Source organism: Priapulus caudatus, unplaced genomic scaffold (assembly GCF_000485595.1).
Source record: "Priapulus caudatus unplaced genomic scaffold, Priapulus_caudatus-5.0.1 Scaffold228, whole genome shotgun sequence".
In the NCBI taxonomy this organism is placed as follows: Eukaryota; Metazoa; Priapulida; class Priapulimorpha; order Priapulimorphida; family Priapulidae; genus Priapulus; species Priapulus caudatus.
In genome coordinates, this window is record NW_014577289.1 from 1 (window position 1) to 9,401 (window position 9,401).

General features: G+C 40.1%; 1 long non-coding RNA gene across 1 annotated transcript; it reads right to left on the reverse strand.

Annotated features, from left to right (window-relative positions):
* Positions 1-143: 143 nt before the first annotated feature.
* On the reverse strand, positions 144-4,488 carry LOC106807675. Its single transcript, XR_001393692.1, has 3 exons — positions 4,329-4,488; positions 782-786; positions 144-154 (listed from the first exon to the last, which is right to left on the reverse strand). It is a non-coding gene; the product is annotated as an uncharacterized LOC106807675 (long non-coding RNA).
* Positions 4,489-9,401: the final 4,913 nt, after the last annotated feature.

The window sequence follows — 9,401 nt, forward strand, 5'->3', positions numbered from 1 at the left end:
ATATAAGAGTTGCTGGAGCGTATTGAGCCAGGATATCGAGGTTTGTAGTGAATGAAAGTTATGGTTCCAGTTCATTGATCGTCAATCATTTTACATCTGTCTGTCATATAGGCTGTAGCTCGCGTAAGCCATATTACTATTAGTACTACTAGTACTACTATAGCCCCGCATCTTGAATACTAGATTAGCAATAGATCTAACGCAAACCAGAGAGGATAGGGCCAGCATGCCTATCCTCTCTGGGTTTGGGTTAATTATTGTATCTACTTGAATACTGCCCATCACTACCTAGTATCAGATCAGAATGGCATAACGTTTATGGTAGGCCCCTAGTGTTTCGCGTGAATGAATGCCACATAGCTACATTAATGGACTATAATGTACTAGGCTACGTATATCGTACGAAGTCTGCTGCCTTAATTCAGGCATTACAAATAAAACTAGCGGTGTCGATGGCCAAGGTAACAGCGATATTAACAGCGACTACCTGCCAAGTTATAACATAAGCGGGTCAAGGATAGGAACATGGGTCCAATCAGGGCTCGGAATTAAGCGACGAGAAGGCAAGGCCAATTTTTTTAGAGGCATGTGAGAAATCGCCTTGAAATGTTCTCTAAATAGAAGGCACAAGGCAACTTTCAAAATTTGAGAAGGGCACAAGCACTGTTGTACAAATAAGGAAAACGCATAACAAATTAGTACATCAACATCGTCTTGCTTATAATGTACAAAAAACAATATACCCCCATGTAAGCTTACACGCTAATACTGGACCCTGTACCCAGCCTCTGCTAAATGGAAAGTGGCGAGTAACAAGAAATTTTACATTGCCCGCTATCAGAGCAAATAATTTCCGATGCGCTGTATTGTCCCTCCTGCGATCTCATCGGTTTTAGCCTCATCATTGCACTACAGCACGCCCCACGCGACGTGTCTATGTTGATTCGACTAAAACAAAACTAGAGGCAGTAGATTAAAGGGCAACCGACCCGGCAATTACACAAGAAGGCAAGGGCAGGTGGCATGACTTGCCGTCGGTCGGGTTGGATTTTCGGGCAGTACGGCGATTGCATAGGGGCACCGGACGGCAATTGCCGTCGGCCGTCGGTTAATTCGGAGCCCTGGTCCCAATAAAAACCAATGTCATTTACATCAATATGAATATAAAATATAATATTATTTCAATATAATAGGTAGGGTTTATCGTTAGGGTTAGGGTTACGGCGTTAGGCACATTGCTTTTATTGGGACCCATGTTCGTCCTATCCTTGGGCCGTTAGTAGCCCTATATGTATATACCTACTGTTTTGGACATGACTACTAGGCATCTATCAAAGAAGGACGACTATGTAACATATGCAGTGACTTAGTACCAAGTTGTACATATTGACTACTAGTATACCAGGTATATTGCTGATAAACAGAACAACTTATAATTATAGAAAAATGAATACCAAGTGTGTAATGATGACTAAGGTTGATAGTGATATCACTCTATAGTATAAAGAGACCACTTATAGAAAATGAAGACATGTACAACAGCTACCAAGTCTGCAATATGGACTACTAGCATCAATTACCCCTATAATAGTGATACCTATATAGAATGACTACAAGAAAAAAAAAAAGAAAACCAAAAAAATGTGTTAATATGCTACTAGTATATCACCTATAATAGAGAACTACTAATAATAATATCAAATTCACTACCAAGTAGTAATATGATACGAGGCATAACACCCTTACTATCCAGATAACAGAGACTAACTTTACAGCCTTATATGGAATTATAATAAGTTGTATATGCACTACAGGATATCATCTTAATATAACAGAGACTATATATCTAGTATCTATATCAAATGACTGCCAAGTTGAATATGATACTACTAGGCATATCACCCTATAATATAGTGACTACCTATAAGAATTGACTATCAAGTGTTTAATATGACTACTAGGGCATATTGCACCTTCTAAAGGAGACTATAATATTTATATGAAATGCGCTTATAGTTGACTATTAAATATCATATCAGCCCTATCAATTTAACAGCCAGACCTCTTATTCAGAATAACTACTAGGCATATCACCTACCAACTGAGACTAGCATCTATGGAATGACTTACAAGTTGTATATTATGCCCCACTAGGCATACAGGGTATAGCCGGCTAGCCAGTGGTTCTGCTGCTTTCTTCCGGTGCTAGGGGTCTCGGGTTCGGGCCGCTGGAGGGCGGACTCTAACTCGCTACCGACGGTTTCTCCATCATGATCTTGTTTCATCTCATCTATTCATGCTCATCGGCTGTATGAGTGTTAACAGCGGCTAAAGCCACCATTCACCAATAGGCATACAACAGTTGTATTAATGACTACTACTACTAGGATACATGTAATCAGTCCAATATCAGGGACTCCTATATAAAAGACTACAACTTGCAAGTTGTAATAGACTACTAGCCTATCACTTCATAACAGAGACTAACCTATTCGGTACTGACTACTAGAATATCACTATACATATAGACTGACAAGTTGTAATAAATCATGGCAAACCCTATAACAGAGGTTAGCTATAAATATTCTACCAAGTGTGACATGCCTACTAATCATTAAAGCACGTTGTAATATAAATTAACTGGGTATATTACTCTATAAACAGAGCAAGCTCATAGAAAATGAATACCAATAGTGTGTAAGGATGACTACTAGCATATCATTCTTATATCAGAGACTACGGCTAACTATATGAAATGATAACCAATATGCGTACTGACCACATTTGTACCTTACAAATGCTACTGTGAAGTTTTAATAGCGGACTACTAGGCATATCCACACTTATAACAGAGAAACCCTATTATAGGAACATAAACTACCACTTTATAATATGACTATATATTACAGAGACTACATGTACTTTATGAAATGACTAAAAAGTTTATAATATATACGAATATTTTTTTTATAATTCTTTATTTCCATACAACATTTACAACATATACAATATTCTGATTACAAATCAATATCACTAATGGGATTTTGGTATGAGGTTAGTATTGTATGAATACACATAACACATTGTTTTTACTAAACATATGCATGTAGTTTTTTACATTGCTAAGCTTAACTATTTACATATATTGAGTTATAGATGTACTCTCATACTGGCAAACCTTTTCCAATCCAACTCGCAGTTACACATACAGACATAGTTTAAGTACCACCTGTATACTTCGGGTTCGTAAAAAGAGTATAAGTCCAGTTCACTATAACTCCGTTCTGGACAGTGGTATATTAAGTTAAAATACATGAATGTATACCAATATTGTGTAGGAATAACCAGTGATTACTGAATTTTATATAATAAATGCAATCTTCAAACAGACTTTTTAGGCATTTGCCATTCATAACTATGAAATGGCGACGAAGTTGCAATTATATTACTAGACGATCTGCAGCCGGATATTCGCGCGAAGCGCTCAAACGCCGCGTAGCCGGCAGCTTTTGCAATGTCGCTGCCTCTAACCAACTGCAAGTATTCCGCCGTCCGTTCTAGGAGAGCTTGAAGCCGGCGTTTCGATGATTGAGCAGTTCTGCCCATTGCACGAGGGATCTCACTACCCAGTTATGTAGAGGGGAGGGGGAGGGAGGGGGAGGAGGAGAGAGGGGGAAAGGGGGGAGACAAGGGCCTAGAAATGCTGCCGCAATTCGTAGGCTACTAAGGCGCGCTTCTTTTCTGTAAATACGGAGTTTTTTTGTTGACATTGTAACAATATATAGCGCCTCATGCAGTTAGCGTTGATGGCTGAGTTTAGAGGATACGATATGATAGGAATTCGGCTTCGCCTATTGTAGTAATTACAGTTAGTGTCATTGTCACTTGTTATGTCTGCCTATTGTATCTCTGCACTAGTTACAACTCCTCATCAAACTAAAGATCTCAACAGGGGTGGCAGAAGGTGCCTAAACTGTGAACAGTGGGAAGCTTGAACTGGTAAGTGTTCCGTAAGAATTCACGTGGAAATTCCGGAGTGCTCCGACTCGGACGGCCCAGGATAGAGAACATGAGCTCCCAATAAAAACCAATTGTGGCCTCGTACTCGTGATTCTATCAGGCCCACCTAGGCTATATATATAATATGCATAATCTAACACGATCCCAATGCGAGCCACGAATTGTATCCACACCTACGGAATGATTCTAGTACTACAACGTACATGTTCCAATAATTCTAGTAGTAGTAAGTACTACTAGTATTAGTACTTACTAAGTACCAGGACTACTAGTACTACAGTATACTAGTACTACGTCACTGGTACTACCAGAGCTTAATATGACAAACTGTGTTACCGTACTAGTAGTAGTAAGCTTACTATATTAATACATGACGACTCCTGTTAGACAGTTAGTGCTTACTAGTACTCCTACGTAAAATAATAAAATATAATGCTAACCTAATACGAAATCTATTTGACTACAACTTCTTCAATAGTTTCTATGCATAGGCCTACTCTCTTTGACGATTTATTGCCGAGGTTCCTGTAAATTCCGTCGAAATCCTACGTCGCAACGTTACGCTGCCGGCTGCCATTGCTCTCCGGCGCGACTGTTGCACGCTTACACTGAATATATAGTATAGCAGGCTAGGAAAGCGTGCTAGCCAAAATTCGCTCGACGTCCTTCATTTGAACTTTCACAGCGACGAGATACCAATTTCAACAGCTTCCATCTTTGTTCTCCTGAACACAGTTATTCACTTGTTATAAAACATTAATGTTCTCTGTTCGTAAAACCGAGCTGTGTCATGCGAAATCACACAGCTGACGAAATTCTCGCGTTCGCGACACTTTGCCAGTAAATTGGAAATGGTGTCAGCCGCAACACTTGCAACGTTTTTGCAACGTTCAAGGCGAGGCTCGTTACGCGAGTTTGGAAAGCAGTGGCGCCGCCTGCCGCGCCGCCTATAGGGGGGGGGGCCCATAGGAAACCCCGGGGCCGCAAAGCAAGAAAGCCCCCGGAAAGAATGGCACTCGCGTCCGCACTCTCGGCTTAGCTTAGTCACTCAGATGGGTAATCGAGGTGGAGTGATCCCAGTCTATATATAGCCTTGTCCTTGCAGCATTTCATACTGGCGGCAAGAGTTCGCGAACGCGCGAGAATTTCGTCAGTCTTTCTGTGATTCCGTGACACAGCTACGCTTTACGAACAGAGGACATTATGTTTTATATAACAAGTGAACACTGTTCACGTCCCCAAATGTCTGTCCTTCTGTGTCCGGCCCCCACTAAAATTGTGACTGTTCGCTGGCAGCTATGATCGTGCGCCGGCGTAAGCATTTCGGCGCACGGAATCCATAGCTGCCAGCCGCTGCATACTGTCGCTAGGAGCGTTCCCGCGTCGCGTGCCGCCTTGCCGCGGACCTGCGCGCAAGTCTGCGCTCAGACGTCTGGTCAACACCCTTCTTTCGCAACGCTTCGTCTAGTATCCCGTCTCATCTGGATCTACGGCTTTATAAACGTAATTCCTGTGATGATATGAATTAATATAACTAAACTATAAGTGTCACTAGCTATAGGCATCCACCAAAATGAACCCCTGCTACCTAAGCAGTTGGGCACTTTTGATCAGAGGCAAGTTTAATTATTTTGACACATTTATTTTGATGTCTTAGAATGATGAAAACCTAAGAAGCAGGGAAAGAGGGAGCAGAAACAAGAGAAAAGCATCTAGAGAAGGGGAAGCTGAAAGGTTCAGGGAGAAGAAGAGAATCTAGAGAAAGCAGAAGGAGGAGGAAGAAAGGCAAAGAAAGGAAGGAAAGGCATGGAAGGAGGAGCGAAAGGCAGAGGAAGGAGGAGGAGGAAGATAGACAGAGGAAGGAAGAGGAAGACCGGCAGAGGAAGGAGGAGGAAAGGCAGAGGAAGGAAGAGGAAGACCGGCAGAGGAAGGAAGAGGAAGACAGACAGAGGGAGGAGGAGGAAGACAGACAGAGGGAGGAGGAGGAAGACAGACAGAGGGAGGAGGAGGAAGACAGACAGAGGAATGAGGGGGGAAAGCAGAAAGAGGGCGTAGATATAAAGGATAAACTGAAGAATAGGCTGAGCCTCAAGCGTAAGAATGGACAGCAGAACAGAGAAAAAACAATTGGTGAGCTTAAAACTATTCTTTTACTGTATAGCATATGTCATATTTATGAATGTTAATGTTGTATATGTATAACAAGTTGGTAATTTCTAGATTTCTAATAACGTTATATGCCCCCGTATCGATAGATCGGACTATCAAAAGTATAGTCAAACATGGCTAATATCACCCATGGAATCGTTTCGTAATAAAGAAGAATCTTTTTTGGCATATAGATCCAACATAAGATTAAGCATATTAAGTTGATCATTTTGGGTAGATGGATCGATTGGAAATTACAGGTGTATAAAAAAAAACTCAACTCCACACTTCTGTATACTATTGAACATTTAATTTTTGTCTTGCCCATCAATGGAGCAGAGGGCCAAATAAGGTACTACTCCATCCTATTATGGTCAGGTGTCACTGGTCACAGATAACGTGCTTTTAGAGTTCAAAGCTATTGCTATGATACTGGAAAGATGCTACCGAGCAAACTCGAGCAAACTCCGAGTTTGCCAAGAAAAGTTTTCCAAAGTTTTCCAGTGTAGACCAGTTGGCAAACTTCGGCAAACTAGTTTGCAGAAGTTTGCAGAAGTTAGGCCGTGCACCTTCTTGGCAAACTAGTTTGCTCGAGTTTGCTGAGGTTGTTCGAGTTTGCTCGAACTCGGAGTTTGCTCGAGTTTGCGCGAGTTTGTTCGAGTTTGCTCGAACTCGGAGTTTGCTCGAGTTTGCGCGAGTTTGTTCGAGTTTGCTCGAACTCGGAGTTTGCTCGAGTTTGCAAACTAAAGTTTGCTAGTGTAGACAGGGCTTAACATCCAAATTGCCAGTATTGACGCTGGTCTCAGACGAGAAATCAAGTTTTGAGTAACACTTAGTTAACAATATCATGTGTTAGCACAATCACCACCTAATCACGATTACATATTGATAACTATTTTCAGTCTAGTTTATTTGTATTTGCACTCTTCATTTTATATTTATTAACAGGCATTACTCCCTTTTCACTAATGATATTTCATAAATCATGAATCTGCTTTTACTCTCTGCTGTTGCTAAGCTGCTTATGTACTTATACATGTTTCCATTTGTTAGGTATGTTACTGAACCCGTCTACCATAATTGTTTACCAATGTAGTTAACCAATGTAGTTAACCAATGTAGTTGACACACACATACACGCACGCACGCACGCACGCACGCACGCACGCACGCACGCACGCACGATGTTTTGTTCCCCCTAGAATTTCTAACCTGTAGAAGAACATGTTGGAACCCTATGAATACAAGAGCGTGTCATTTCGTATCCTACATTCTGGTCTCATGACGTTTAAATATTTAAAGTGAAGGAATCCATGGAGACGATGGTATTATGCAAAAAATATAACACGAGTATAAAATATTACATTGATACAAGTAGGGTGCTAAGGTGTGTAGCATTGCAGGACTCCTATCCATGGCTTGTAATATTGAAGCGAGTATGATTGATGAAAACTTCTGTATTAAGTACATGTAAATAGGTTATTTAAACGAGGCTCATTTCCTATCAAATGTACCAGCTGCCGAGCGTGATAACAATATGTTGTCGTGAAAATGATATGCCACAGAAAAATTGAATCATGTGTGGTGTGTATATTTCGCATTCGCTCGAAGTCTGCAGATGCCGTTACCCACTCGGCACCTCGATCCATGTCAGTAGACGTGCTTGCACTTATTATGCACAGGGATCATTATTTTCTATCGTTGACTTTTTACAGCGTTGAAATATATTACGTTTACGTATTTAGATTTTTATTGCATTACTAAAGCACAAAATTTTGAAATATCTATGACCATGTTATAAATAATAGTTTTCCTGTATTGTTCAGTGCTTTGTTTGGTGATCAGTGAATTTAAATAATTTATCATAATTATTATGGTACATGTACATGTCTATAAATATTAGTTTTCATTGTACAGATATATATATATATAGGCATCAGGGATCAGGCACATTATTAAGTAAATATGAAGTAGATTTGGTTAAGATCCTATAATGAAAGTCACAAAAGAGTGCTTGTTTGTAATTTGTTTGTTATAGAATCCATAACAGAACTAAAGAAAAGTAAATAGATTATGATGGCTGAATCGAGTGGAGTTACTTGGCCGAATAGCAGATGTCCAAAATCAATAGTACACATGAGAGAAGCCGCAAATACAAAACAATTTGAGCATTAGGCCACACCAAGTTGATACATGCATGGATTAGTATGAATTTCTTTGAATTAGGAGGGAGTGAAAGAAGAGCCGCACGAAGAAAAGAAAGTAATCTGGAAGAGAACAAATACACAAGAACAAAAAGAATCAACCATCAAGAAAGTATGTAGCAGAATCGCAACCCGATATCGCACAGATGCAACACAAAAAATTCGATATGACGTGGAGACTAACACGGCGAGGTCGTGCTTATAAATATGACGCAAGAACAGATACTGTCCAGACCATATGAGAAACCATATTGTCACATATACCCGCTTTGTCAGCGACCTATGCACACCATGAATAGGGTCAAAAAGTCAAAATATATAGGTCACACCTGACCTAAAACTTTAGTGCATGCAGGTCAAGCGTGCCCGATCACATATGAGTTAGTACATTTCAACTGCATACTACCGATCATAGACACACTAAGAGAGTTGGTGATCCTAGCTTGATAAAGAAGTGTCAAGTGAATATATGTTCTAATTGCGAGGAGACAGGGTTTCGATGGCAATATCTCTACTCAATGTTCCGAGATATGTAGGGTCTAGAGTCGCGACCCTAACTCTTGTTAAACGAACGGGAGACAAGTACGCTAATGCAGCACTCGGCTTTTCGTTGTTACTATTTTAATTTTATACCCACGATTGTGTAATACCCAAGTCATTCAAATAAATGTTGAAGATAGATATCACAAAGTATAATATCCTATGTAGCGTTATAGGTCACAAAAAGGCTAATTTAGGTCAATCACTTTTGTGTACCTGGTCAGTGAACTTTGTTTTGAATCGATACACAGGAAGGCCTTTTGTGTGGTATTACACACTTTTTTCGATGTTTGCGTGCGAACAAAATCTTAAATATGTCCAGCTGTAAAGTAACGCAATATTTGGCCACAAGGCAACAGTTAGAATTCACTTGATCGATGTGAGTATGCAACTCGAAGCGAGAGAATGTACCCTCTATACAGCTATACTGGTTAATAAATTGTATGACTGTTGATTTTTAAAATGTACTTTTAATCATTATTTATGTAT